Genomic DNA, 14,385 nt, shown 5'->3' with positions numbered 1-14,385 from the left:
AAGGTATAAGGAAGAAGCTTAGATATAAGGAAGTTTTAGATCTTAGACTGAAGCTCTTCCCTGTGAGGGTGCTGAGGTGCTGGCACAGGGTGCCCAGAGAAGCTGTGGCTGCCCCATCCCTGGCAGTGTTCAAGGCCAGGTTGGACACTGGCTTGGAGCAAGCTGCTCCAGTGGTTCCAACCTGGTCAGGGATTCCAGCCCCCATGGCAGGGGGTTGGAACTGGATGTGCTTTAAGGTCCCCTTCCACCACAAACCAGGCTGGGATTCTATGAAAGGGAACCTCTTGTGTCATCTCCCATTCTGGCTGGAAAAACCTCAACAAACTCATCCTTGCAGTTCACTGGCCTCCCTTTGCTGTGTGCTCTGCCCTCTATGAGGGAGAGGAGGGACACCAAAGTGAATAGAGGACAAGTCCAGGTCTCATGAAGACACAACCCTGGATTTCTGGGGATCTTCAAAATTAAAGATGGATGAGCACCAGCACTTGGAGCTACCACATCTCTGCTAGATGTCTCAACCATTTCACCCCTAGTATAGCTGAATATCCCTTTAGTTTGGTGTGTTAATGCTCTGGTCCATCCTTTAAATAATGGTGAGAGAACTAAGAATTTCAGAGCAGAGTCCTGGTATTTAGGTTTGCAGAGGGGCTTCATATGTGGAAAATGAAACAGAAAACATTGTGTTAAGCAGAATAGTGCTTGTAAGTTTTGTAACATGTTTGAGCTTGGGATTCTGGAGAAATCAGAATTAAACTCAATTTTCTTGGAGTTACACACCATAGCCCATAAACTTCTTGTAATTATTAAATGCCATGCAATTACTCAGGAGATATTTGCCATATCTTAGCCTAAGCCCACTTTAGTTGAAACGGGATCTTGTTTTAAATGATTGAGAGACTCTTTCCATCTGATCACATCCCAGTGTTAGGCACCATTTGATGCTGGCAAGTTTTTACTGCTCGAAGGAGAAAAGATCACTGCCCCATCCTGACACTGACAAATTGAGTCCTTTCATTCGCTACACTTTCAACATCAGGCCTGCCTGCCATTTCTATGAAGGAATGTGCCAGATTCAATATCTCTCTCTAAAAAGGATTTGGAGGAAGCAGCACCCCTGCAGGCAAATTCCCCATCGCTGATCAGCAAAGCACCTGCCACTGGGGGAGGAGGAGACCCTGCCATCCTGCCCCTGGACAAAGCAGCCCTTCATACAGCAGCTAAGCGTGATTAAATGCACTCGTAGGTAGTCCCATGTTTATTTACCCATGTCTCTGTTGGTGTGCTACAAAAACGAGCTCGTATGTTGACAGTGTGAGTGTAGAGGGGGGTTCAGCCATAATTAAATCGGTTCCGCTGCACTATCACATCACAGGGATGATCTTTTCTTTCAACCCAGGGAAATAAAGCCATCGTTGGGCTTCAAGCTGTTCCACAGATGAGAAGGAGAGTGCTCTTATTCTTAATGAATGCTAACAAGTAGCTACAGCTGCTCAAGACTTACAGGAGAGGAAGATCTTGCAGACTAAATCCTTTTTCAAGGCATTTTGACTTTAAAATGAGCATATTTAGTCTGGCAATGCGTGTTTGACAACCACGCCACATACACCAAGTATGTTTGCCTATACACAAGGTGGTTCTGCTCTACAGAATTACCAGAGAATAGTGTGTATGTGGAAGAGGAGGGTTTCTGCATCCTTGCAAGTGCACGGCTGGCACTTGCTAGCTTCCTGGAGAAAAATTCCCTCTTTACATGATTTTGGATGTGTGTAATAATATAACAGAGGAAAGACAACTGCAGGGTTTATTCTTGCAAGTCCATGCTAGGGAACACTCTTTGGAGTAAGCGATTACATCCTCTTCTCTCGAAAGGGGGATGAAGAGCATTACCTGCAGAAAAGGTCAGTGCCCTGTTCCCTGACTCTCCTTTAACAAATATATTGAGGAAAAGCAGAGGATGCTCCTGGTTTGATTTACCTGCTGCACCGCTCTTTGAATAAAGACTTTAATACTCTCTTATACCTGGTAGTTTCCTACCAGCCTTATCTGTGTTCACTGTGCAGCTTAGCAATAAGCTGCCTAAAAGTGTTTTCAACTTGGGTTTCATAAAAGGTGTTTGAATAGTCACCCCAGAATTAACCAGAAGCTATGGATCCTTCCCAGTAACCTCCTTTTCCTTTGGTTTTAATAATGCAAGTTATTTCCCGATTAGAAACAGTCACCCTCTGGCTGCAGCTGAATGATTTGAATGCGCACTTGCTTGCAGAATGCCTTCCCATCTGGGGGCACGTTTCATTCATTTTCTCATCTCAAACCTAGAGGTGCTATTAAAATCCAATATACCGTGCAACAGTTGATCTGCAGGGAGCACTGTGAGATTTCCAACAGAAGTGACTGCAAATAGCGTTTTAACACTGATGTGTCCATTTAAACAGTGTTCTGAATGATGTCCCTCTGTGTTCTTTCCTGGGCAAAGTTTAATCTCCAGTGAATTGCTGGAAAAAGAAAACAACCTTGGTTTAAAACTGTGGTCACTTGGGCATGTCTCAGCTTGTAAGGCCAGGGCTGAGGGAAGCAGAGTAAGGGGACAGACAATGATAAGTAACTACCACAATGGTATCAGTGCTTTGAAATGGGGGCCCTTCTTATCTTCTCATATTCATGAAAGACAAATGAAGATGGATGCACGTGGGTTGTCAGTTTTCTTCTCATCTGCCTCTAGAGCTATATTGCAGGTAACAAAACATGCCTGGAAAATAGCAACTTATGGGCTGACAAACCTTCTTTATAGAGAAGAAACTGCTACTTGAGAGGGGTATTTTGCTTCTCTGACTTTACAGGCATCCCCAGCCCACAGCAGGTTCACTCTTGTGGATACTTCAAGTGTGGTTTCTGTTTTGCGTTCCCCTGCTGGTTGGGGATTTGACAGTAGCATCAAAGCCAACGCATAACCTGCAGTATATAGCATGGCCCTTTTCATCCAGTTTCTCTTGCTGCTGTTTCCTCCCTGCAGACAGGCTCTTAAATCTGATAAATACATGGGTTTGTTCTTAAAAGCATGTTTCTTACCCCCAGCTTGCTGGGGAAAGATCCCCTTGAAATACTGGAGGGAAGCCTGCACCCCAGCTGGCCTGGGCAAGGACCACATCCCTTGTGTGCCTGTGGTCCTGCCTGCATAAGGGATGAATGATAGAATATCAGGGCTTTATATTTTACATTGCAAACCATAAGCTGTTGTCTAACCTACACAAGAAGGTACCTGGGTGCAGTGTGATGAGGGGCTTTTCCAGTTTTCCAAAGAAACCATGGTCTGTACACTGAGCACCTAAGCTGCCCATTTGAAAATCAAGGTGAATTTGTATGGCCATAATGTAATTAAATTCAGAACCATGGTCTTAAAATATGGAATCTTAGCCCAGGGAGTTTTGCACTGCATGGCAGAACAGTGATCATACCTGTGGTTGCTGCATTTCCCACAACCTTTGCCACAAGCTCTTTGTCTCTGATTTAGGCGTAAAAGTAGAGACATCTCCACTACATCCCCAAGGGAATAAATCACACAAGTGGAGAAATGAAAGGAACTTAAGCCCTTATCTCCAGTTCTCCAATTCAGGGTCATTTATGAGGTTCCAGATTTAGCCCCCCACTGGGAAGTGGAGATTTGCTGCTTATAAATAAGTAATCTCTTCAGTGCTGAGAAAGCAGATAGGTGGGTTTCAACCCTTCTCACTCAGCACTGGAATGTGTTTTGTTTTACAACCACAGTGGGTCATGGTGCAATAACTTGGTAGTTCTGCAGTGATAGGTTGTCTTTTTCCTGTTACAGCCGTATTACAACAGCAGCGGCGTTGCTCACGTTTCAGTGTGGACAATAAAAGGCAGAGGCTACCCTTACAAGAGGGAGAGAAAAAAAGAGTGATGAATGCTGTTTGTGTAGTAGTTTCATCACGCTGTATTGAACGCATTACAGCTGTAGAGAAATGAGCAAGCTGGGGAACTGAGGAGGAGAGGGCATTTGTAATTCCTCTTTGTTCCTGAGGAGAGGGAATGGGATAAGGAACACTGCCCAATAATAGTGTCTGTGAATGTCTTCTGCCCAAATATCCCAAGCTGTGATGCAGACAATCAGAGCCTGATGAGCACATCTGATCTGCATGTGTATCAGTCATCTCTGTTGAGTGTGATTATGCTGTGATCGTCTAAATAAACAGGTCTTTTTGGGTAGTTCCAATCTATTTATAATGCAACAAGCTCTGATGATAATAGTTACATAGAAGTATTTATGAAGATCTTGACCATGGTTCATCTGCAGTGGTTATAACTTGGTTTACAGGTTTTCTAATGACGACACTACTGGAACTGACTTACTTGTTGATGTGCTTAACAACTTCCAGCAATCTATCAGTGTTGCGGGTACAATCAAATGGGATGTGTATGCAGAGGTGCCTGATTCTCAGTGTAGTCAGATTAGTTCAGTGTAGGTGTTCTTGGAATTGTTTTGATTTTGTTTGCTCCCCCCAAAAGATGATAAAGTGTCTGGAGAACTTGATGGTGGAAGCCGCGATTGCTCCTGGTGCCCTAATCCATGTTATCTTCTTTTCAAATAAAGGTGGGGAAAGGAAGTTGAGATTAGTGAGGATATTTTGATCCCCATCTGTTCCCCTTTACAGGATAAACGTGAAAAGATCCCCATTATTGTCATGTTAATTTGCTCACAACTTGATCCAAAGCCCACTCAAGTCAATGAAAGTTCCTATTCTTTCCTGTCTTGACTTACTTTGCATAAAGCCAGCAGAACTGTTTTTCCCAACAGCAGGAAACGGAGTTTTCAGTCACTGTGCTGCAATGTGCTTCTGTCAGAGTCAAAAGTGACATTAAGGTTTGGGAAGAGGCTTGAACCAATATCTGCATGGATGCTAATTAGAGGTGTGCATGTGATGAACATTAAAGTTGTATTAGCCCAGTAAGAGAACATTGACTCTCTATGGATAACTTCTTAGTTCCTAATGTGCCTTTCTTATACAGGATTTTATCATGTCATCTCTATTCTTTCCCTTTATAATCCTTTCTTCTTTGCCCAGCGTTTGCTTAGCTCTTCTGACAGCTGTTGAGCGCGGAGCTGAAGTCTCAGTCTGAGTCAGCTCAGTGTGCATAATTTCAAGTGTGAAACAGGGGTTGTTTTCCAGCATGCATCCCTTCTCACTGCACTATGTGACTATACTGAACAGCCCATGTCCCTGTGGAATGGTAACGGTGACCTCCATCCTTTGCAAGATCCAAGCACTAACTCCTACTGTAGGTTCCTGCTTTACCTATGTTATATGTATGTTATGGAAGACCCTCCCTATGTGGCTTCCACAATCTATGTGGCTTCCTTAAAAACCTTAGCTGGGGAACTTTGTGAAAGGCTTCTTGGAAATCCAAACATAACATGGTCAACCTGATCTTTGTGAATGAATGAGGTGCGATGAGCCTTGCAGCTTACTCTGCTGAGCTGCTCATCGGGTGAGTTGTCTGTTGCACGTGCATAATCACAGAAATTGAGTAGTCACAGTAAAATATCTCATGGGTCATCCAATATGACCACGCAAGACTTCTCCCAAGGCCCTGTGGCACTGCTGTGGTTCATCATGTGGTGTAGTGGAACCTTGCTATCACAGAAGGCCCAGCTCTGCAGGGAGTCTCTGACTGTAAACGTATAGGGATGGCTTGGTACCCTTTAGGAAAAGCATTTTCTAGTGCAAATCAGAGTTCTGCATTTGCCACAGGACCCTATCGTCCTGTTCCCTCTGCTCTTTGAAGCTGGGCTGTTTTCCTGGCTATAGGCTATTCTAGCTGGGAAATTGCTGCCAAAAGCCACTGTTAAAACAATTTGTATTGAAGCATTTGGCAATGGTGCAGCGAAAGAATTCACTAGTTTTGCTAATTGTCTTTATGTGACTGAATATGAACCCATGATTTCTTGGCACTTTACATTAAATCCCTTTTTTCCTTCTCCTTGCCATGGCATCTTATGTATGAAATCCTCATATCCAGTAAGGAGGGCAGAAACACTGTACATACTTAGAGCATGGGCAGATGAAGACAGTGTCTACCCTGAACCCCAAAGTCCTCAGGAAATTAAGCTGTAGCTTTGTTATAATGAGTGATTTTCATTGAGGCTCCTATATTTAGGATATCATCCATCTTTCAGTGGCTTTATTAGCACTGACATCTTCCTTGGGGCTGTAGAAAGGCCAAGCACCAGTGCATTGATGTATTGCCCTATGCTGCAAAAGTTCATGAGCATTTCCCTTCGTTTCAGTTTCTCTACACTGAGTGACACTTTTCCTCTCAAACAGTCCCATTTGGCAGATGGGAGCAATGGAAGATGAATCTGATCCTTAACATGTAAAAACATACGTGCAAACAGTCTAAATACACCAGAGTTAACTGGGTCACCACTGCAGGATCTCCAGTGTAGTGACAGGAGAAGCTGTCACACATCAGGAGCAAGGATGTGTAGAGACCACTCTCTTCCTCAGGGAGCACCTGGGGCTTCCCAGGAAGACTTTATATACATATATACATATATATGTACACACATACGTAACATATATACATATATATTTATTTTTAAATATATATATATTAATCACTAAATATATACATATTTTGGGATTTCTTTCCACTAAACCAGATTGTTCTTAGCCTGGCTCCAGAGCAGAGCTGCTCCAGCCTTTGCAGCATCCCCATGGCCTCCTCTGGACTCGCTCCAACAGCTCCACATCCCTCTTGTGCTGCTGCCCCAGAGCTGCATCAGGACTGCAGGGGGGATGTCTCTATTTCTTGTATCACACTTGGAAAATACTCAAGTTTACTGTTTTATTCTTACTGGGGGTGAGGTTTTTGCTCATGCCCTATTGATCAAGCAATAGATGTGAAAGCTGTCCTGGTAACCTCTGCAAAATACAGTATTTTTACCCTTACTCTGAAGACTGGGACTGTATAAAATCCCCTTTTCTCTTTGGCTCTGCATTTCTAACCACTATTAATAGCTTTGGTAACACTTTAGCATTCAGCAGCTCTGATTAATTAGGTTTGAACATCTTCAAGCCTCATGTTTCTCTAGGGGTTTTAGTCGTTTTGGCAATGTAGCTCTTCTAATATTGGGATCTATCCCAGAAACCTTTTCCAGTGCATGTATAAGCAGCCCCACTGCTGTATGCTGTACCCCTCATGCTTGATTCCGGGATGTCCACACACTTGGGGCGTCCATCACAGCACTGAAAGTTAATGTGCAATTTGGGTGATGCTCTTCCTTTGGTTTCTGTGTCTCAGAGAAGGAGGTGAATGCAGTATTGCCTTTGCAGGTACAGTTAGGGCAGTTTTCTTTCTCTTTCCCTCTTTTTTTTCACTCTGCCCTTCAGAGCAGAACAGGAAAGGGATAAAGTGAGGGTTGGGAAGGAGGCTGCTGCCCTCTGATGGCTCCTGAGGCGAACAGCCAGAGGAATGTGGTTAAGGAGCAGCTGAGAGGATCCCCTTTATCTTCTAGGAAGAGCCCTTTTCAAGGCACAGGGGCAGAACCCAGCCACTTGACTGAAAACGTTGAGCAGGGAAAGGTAGCTCTGAATGTCCCGAATTACTGCAGCAAAAAATGGTTTGAGGGATTTGATTTCCTTATTTTTTTCAGCTCCTTTTCTTCTAAGAGGTTGTTTTGATGTAGTTTGACCACTGCAGGTGTCTGCTCCTCCTGCAGCAGAAGCCCATTAATGCCTGGAGCTCATTGCCCTGAGATAATGGGCACATCGGGATTGCTCGTCCATCACCACCACCAGGTGAATTCTTCAATGTTCAAGGGTATGCAGCTGCTTTATCGACAAACAAAAGGAAAAAGACATCCAGTTTGTGAGCTATCAGCCTAGATGTATGTGGCTCTGCAGCATCTCATTCCCTGGTAATGGTTGGACTTGATGATCTTAAAGGTATTTTCCAACCCAGTTGATTCTATGAGAAATTCACCCAGGAGTACGGATGACAAAAATTATCCGGAATGGGGACATTTAAACCAATGATAAAAGCTTTGTTTCTATCCTTGCACTCAATTTTTCCAAGCAGGGATTCCCGTGGGATGTTTATGCACCAGTGCTCCCTTCCCGACTGACCTCATGCTCCCTGAGGCATTGCATGGAACCCAGCGTGAATCCCATGCCATAACCTGTGTGCTCTTCCAGGAGACTGGAGGAAATCTTTATCTGGTGGCAGTGCTACCAGTAGAACAACCTGGTGTCCCAGTGTGGGACAGAAGATGCCCTTGGTAAAGCATCATTAAATCCTGAGTGCTCAGGACAATGTTAGGAGCAGGTTTTAGAGCTTCTTGTGCTTGAAGTTGGCTTGTGTTCAATATGGGACTGATCTCTGTCCAAGAAGGGGGAAACTCATTTGAGATCTCATAGAATCATAGAGGTTGGAAGGACCTCAACTATCATCTGGTCCAACCTTACTTGGCAAAGCATGATCTAAACTGGATGTCCCAGCACCCTGTGCACCTGAATCTTAACAGTGTCCAGCACTGGGGAGCCACCACTTCCCTAGGGAGATTATTCCAATGGCTGGTTGTTCTCATGGGAAAAATTTTCCTCTTGTGTCCAGTGGGAATTTCCCCAGCAGTAACTTGTGCCCATCACCCCTGCTCTTTTCCATGGGACTCCTTGTAAAAAGGGAATCTCCATCTTCTTTGTAGCCACCCTTTAAATACTTGGACATGGGGATTACGGCAGGGAGGAGCTGCTGATGGCCCATTTCAGAGGTGCAGGCAGTACCTGTGCTTCACAGCTGACAGAACACCTCTGTGTTTTCCCTAGTGTGACAGAACGGGTCGCACCACTTTACACAACACAGCTTTGTGGCAGGAGCAATGTTAGGTGGGCTCGTGCGGAGGGAAGGCACTTGAGCAGTAAAAGGTAAGAGCCCCTAAGTTAGGAAGTGTTGAAAATCTGGTACAACAAAGGTCTCTCTTACCACGAGAATAAAGCACTCCTGAGCCAGTCTGAAGCTCTCCTGTATGTTTTCATGCAGCGATCCCTTGAGCTGCCTTGTTTGAGGAGGTTTTACTTGGGGTAGGGACTCAGAGAAACAGCATCAATCATGCACTTTACACCCAGTCATTGGGACAGAAGCTAATGTCGGGGGGGGACGCTGCTGCACTGTCCTGTGGTGATCCTGGTCCGATCATAGAATCCCAGATGGGTTTGTGATGGAAGGGACCTTAAAGCTGATCCAGTTCCAGCCCCCTGCCATGGGCAGGGACACCTTCTACTAGAGCAGCTTGCTCCAAGCCCTGTCAACGTGGCCTCTCCTTTTCAGCCTCTCCTCCCTCTCACCCACCACCCAAACCTGCCACGTTGCTGTGAGAGTGATATTTCTACTTCCCTGATGCTCCTATAATAAACCCCATCCCTGTGTTGGCGATACCGCGCTTGATTTAGAGCATTGATTGTTAATTCTGGCACGTCTCCTACCAGCAGTGATTTTTAAATAGCAGGAGCTGGATGACTCTTTAGCAGAATAGCTCCTGGGGGACAGGGATTGGTTTTATTGACTGAGCCTCTTTTGCCTGTGGGTACCAGCAAAGCTGTGCTGGCTCCTTGCTCTGTAATTGTGAAGTTAACTAGCTTCTGCCGTGCTGTCAAGTAGATATGCCTGCATCAGAAATTATTGCTGTTGCCTGCTGTGAGGTTTGCAGTGTGTCTTATTAAGTGTTTTCAGCTGCTGCTAAGCGTTAAGGTGACTGATAATTTACCAGGTATAGAGGATCTTCTCTGTTTTCAAAGGAAAAGCTGCCTTTATTCAGCATTTCTACGCTTGGTGAGTTTGGTGTAACTTTCATCCAGCATGAAACTTTCAGCAAACCGTAAAGCTAAAATAGATCTTGTGTAAGTAGGAAGCAGAGGTTCTGGGGTGGGAATATATTACCAAGTAATGCTATATATGATTACTCTAACATCTATTAGCTCAATCATAGAATCCCAGTGTGGTTTGTGTTGGAAGGGACCTTAAAGCTCCTCCAACCCCTGCCACGGGCAGGGACACCTTCCGCTAGAGCAGCTTGCTCCAAGCCCTGGTGTCCAACCTGCCCTTGAGCACTGCCAGGGATGGGGCAGCCACAGCTTCTCTGGGCACCCTGTGCCAGCGCCTCAGCACCCTCCCAGGGAAGAGCTTCTGCCTTATATCATGGTCACTTGAGTTGAAGAATCCAAATGACTTACTTAGCCAGAGGAAAGTTATTCACTTATTTAGGCAGGACAACTATTATGGATGGTCTGGCATTGATTGGGAGCGAGAGGCTGCCTTTGATTTCTCCTTTGGGGAGAAAAAGAAGGAAGAGAAACCCTTTATGTCCACCAAAGGGGGAGAAGAGCAAGGGCTGCTGGCCACTGTCCATCCTTCTTTCTTGCCCTTGGTGCTGTCTCCATAGGCAGGAGCCAAAACTGCTTCTGGCCCTATTCACACCAGATTCTCATGTTTTCCTACCAAAAGCCCTTACGGGGTTACCGGTGCTGAGCCAGGCAGGCAGCAGAAGCCATGCATGTAGATATGGGACTCAAACTCGGGTTTTGGCATTTCCTATCCACCTTCAGACCTGAGCGGCAAGGCAAGGGAGCACACTGCACGCATCCTGCTTTGGCGAGCTCAGAGCTGTGACCTGGGATGCTGAAGGGAGGATTCATCTTTCAGCTGGTTTCAGCCCTGATCCTTCCCTTGAGCCGATCAGACACAGCTCCTGGTGAAACCCAAAGCGCTTCAGCCCCTGGGGAGTGATGAATGTGTAGAATTACCCCGGGTTCAGATAAGATGGGAGCCTGATTTCTCTTTCAAGAGCGCATCAAGCTGACAGCGTAAGCTCTTTTCCTTTTTACCTAAGGGTAAACTGCCAGGATTTGTCCTCATTAAGAGGATAAGTGCACTGAACACAACTCCATTCATTTCAAAGGCTGACTGGTTGGCAAGAGCCAGACCGGTTCCTTTTTGATACCCTAAAGCCTAAATGCAAGGTTGGATTATGTTGCATCCTCTGTTTTTAATTTTATCTCTCTCTTTCTCTTCCTCTTGTAGAAGAGGCTGTAACCCAGATGCACAATTCCTACTTACTGAGGTTTTGATTCATTAAATGGATACCTGAATGGTTTGGCTTCCTGTGTGTTCATCCCATGTGTTTTCCTGCCAGGATGAGCCCTGTCCTGGAGATGGGTCATTCCAGAGGTCTTGTATTGGGTAATTCCAGAATCTTGTGTATTGTAATTGAATCAAAAAGGAGGTGCTTCCAAATCCAGGCAGTTACCTGAGAACTGACTTTTTTTTGGCCTCATTTTAGGCTATAACAATCCCTGTGGCACACATCACTTTACTAGCACTTTACATGGCTGCGGTGGCATTTTATGGAGAAATATAGGGAGAAAAGTTTATGGCAATCTTTTGCATCCACTTCTCCTCCTTGCATTGCCCCACTCGCCTCTCCTGGCTGCTCTTCCCCATGCAGCCCTGTTGAGCTAGGCTGAGTTCATCCATGCAGGGATATGTGGCCATTCCTTGGGACACTGTGTACTTGGTACCATGGGAACCTGCTGCCTTCCTCAGCCTCATTGCTGCCTGCTCAACTCCATCAGCAGCATCTCCCAGGCGGACACCACTGCACGAAGCAGAAAGGGTGTAGCATAGGGCAGAGAAGGTCATTTTGAGCTTGAAAAGGAGAGTCTTGTCTTTAATTTGAAATAGAACATTGAGACTAAGAATATCAAGGTAGCAGTAGTCACCTACAACTTGACTATTTAAATCTGGGGGGGGTTTAGCATTGCAGTGATTTTTGTCTACGGTTTGCATCAAGGTAGGTAAGCTCACACACTGCAGTGACTGTCCAGTGACACGAGTCTCTGCCACTCTGCAGCCATATGTGTCATAGAATAGTTTGGGTTGGAAGGGACCTTCAGAAGTCATCTAGTTCCAACCCGCTGCAGTGAGCAGCGACATCTTCAGCTTGATCAGCTGGCAGCCATAAGATCTCTTGAGACTTCCAAACTGATTTTTGACTAAGCCATGCGGTTCAAACGGGCACATTAAAGTGGCAATGGGTTTTTCATCCAGCTTTTCCATGGCAATTAGTGCACTAGAAATCCCCAAGCCATGATAAGCCACCACTTCCCGAAGCAGGACCCCTTGCTCCTTGGTATTACTCTGTTGCCACGACTTCATTTGTCCGCGAGCAAGTGCCTGATGGCAGTGTAGCTGTGTTGTGATGGATGCTGGCCGAGTACAGCACTGACAAATACATGCTGAAACGGTGTGAAAACGTTTGCAGGCAAAGCAAAGCTGGTGAAGGTTTGGCTTTCCACCAGCTTAGCTGGCAGGTGCGCAGAGCACCATGGTTCAGCTGCAACGCTCGCGGCACTGACAAGCAGTTCTAAGCATAGCTCTTGTCAGCAGTGGAAAGCAGATAGCTTCTCTTCTCTTCTTGACCTCTGTGCCACCCCTCAGGTCTTAGAAACCCTTTTTTGTTGCTTTTTCTCCATCCCTCATTGTACTTTTAGTTAAATGCTTACGTAGGGTGGAAAAGCTTTGATTCCTTGATTCCTTGGAAAGAGCACAGCAGCAGAAAGTATTGGGCACTTTAATCCAGAAACTTTATTTTTGGACATAAATAGTGAGAAGTCACCTCTTTATCTGCTCATCTCCTCTTCAGAAATGCTTTCTTTTTTTCTCTGTGAGCATCTCTTGCATCAAAGGGGAGCCATCAGGTACTACCTTGAAAATCACATTGTACAGGAAAATGACAGTTGAAAAACACACTTCCCATGCTGCAGGGGTGAGGAGCAAAGGAGCAGGAGGTGCTGGACACCTTTTGGACCAGTGCATTTCTCCTGGGGCATGTACAGTGAGCGTGACTTTTCACAGTGGCATCTGCCCCAAGGTCATATTTGTCTGCTGACATTTCTTTGGGGAAACAGGGAGCTCCCCACTTCTGTGCGCTTCTACAGCTGTGTGTCTTTGTGTCCATATTAAATACTAGGAGAGGAGGTATATTAAATATAGAGGAGGCCATGGAGCTGCTGCAAGGGCTGGAGCAGCTCTGCTCTGGAGCCAGGCTGAGAGAGCTGGGCTGGGTCAGCCTGGAGAAGAGAAGGCTCCTGAAGGGGAGACCTGAGAGCAGCTCCAGTGCCTGAAGGGGCTGCAGGAAAGCTGGAGAGGGGCTTGGGACAAGGGATGTAGGGACAGGCCAAGGGGAATGGCTTTAACCTGCCAGAGGGGAGACTGAGATGAGCTCTTAGGCAGAAGCTCTTCCCTGTGAGGGTGCTGAGGCGCTGGCACAGGGTGCCCAGAGAAGCTGTGGCTGCCCCATCCCTGGCAGTGTTCAAGGCCAGGTTGGACACAGGGGCTTGGAGCAAGCTGCTCTAGTGGAAGGTGTCCCTGCCCACGGCAGGGGTTGGAGCTGGATGAGCTTTAAGTTCCCTTCCAACACAAACCAGGCTGGGATCCTATGGTACTAACTAATCTGGGCACAGGGATGTTACTGGTCATAAATCATCACTAATAAAGCCCAACATTTGGCTTTTCTCTTGGGGCAAAATGACAGTCTGGTGTAGTAGATGGGAAGCAGATGGCCAGCCTTGCTCAAGGTGCAGCTTTGCCTTTTGCTGTCAGCAGCTGGAAACAGGGTTTTGCTGATGTTTCTCAATAACTTGCAGCTACAGGGCTCCTGTGCTGTCTTCTGTAGGCTATGGCACATCCTTTTGCTATCCCAGCCTTGGGTGAAAGCACCAAGCAAAGGAAGCATGGGACAGGGTCTGTGCTGCCACTGCTGGGAGGTTTGATGTGGAGGTGGCAGACCATAGCTGACTTTGTTCAAGTGCTCACACTCCTACCCATGAGCAGGAGCCTGCAATCCTGCCTGCAGACACCAGGGCAGTGCCATAGGGACCAGCAGGAGAAGATTCCTAAGGGCACTTGCAGGACAAAATGGAGCACCAATACCCTGGTGACCATGTCTCACCACCCCCAGTGTTCCTGGTAATTCTGCCCCTAAATTGCCTGCACAACCCAAACAATGTCTCTGTCCTTCCCATTCAAACACCAAGGGCAAAGCAGAAGCAAATTCATGGCTTGGGGATGTTGGTGCATCCCTGCAGAGACCCAGGTCAGCCACTACAGATCTGGTCCAGAAAGATCCAGAAGGCAGAAGTGGGAACCCACCCTTCTGCACTGCATGGGCAAGAAGGCAGCAGTCCTCTTGGGAAGGTGGTAGCAGTGGTACGGAGAGGAGAAACCCTTCCATTGGTCCCTCTGGGGAAGAGCAGAGCCATGAGGTGCTCGAGGTCCATTCCTATGGGACAGCGCTGGCATTGTGCCCTCTGGTCC

Source organism: Pezoporus wallicus, unplaced genomic scaffold, assembly GCF_028554395.1.
Source record: "Pezoporus wallicus isolate ANWC-B61680 ecotype Strahan unplaced genomic scaffold, APGP_CSIRO_Pwel_v1 contig_13954, whole genome shotgun sequence".
Taxonomy (NCBI): Eukaryota; Metazoa; Chordata; class Aves; order Psittaciformes; family Psittacidae; genus Pezoporus; species Pezoporus wallicus.
Note: the sequence above shows the minus strand (reverse complement) of the source record.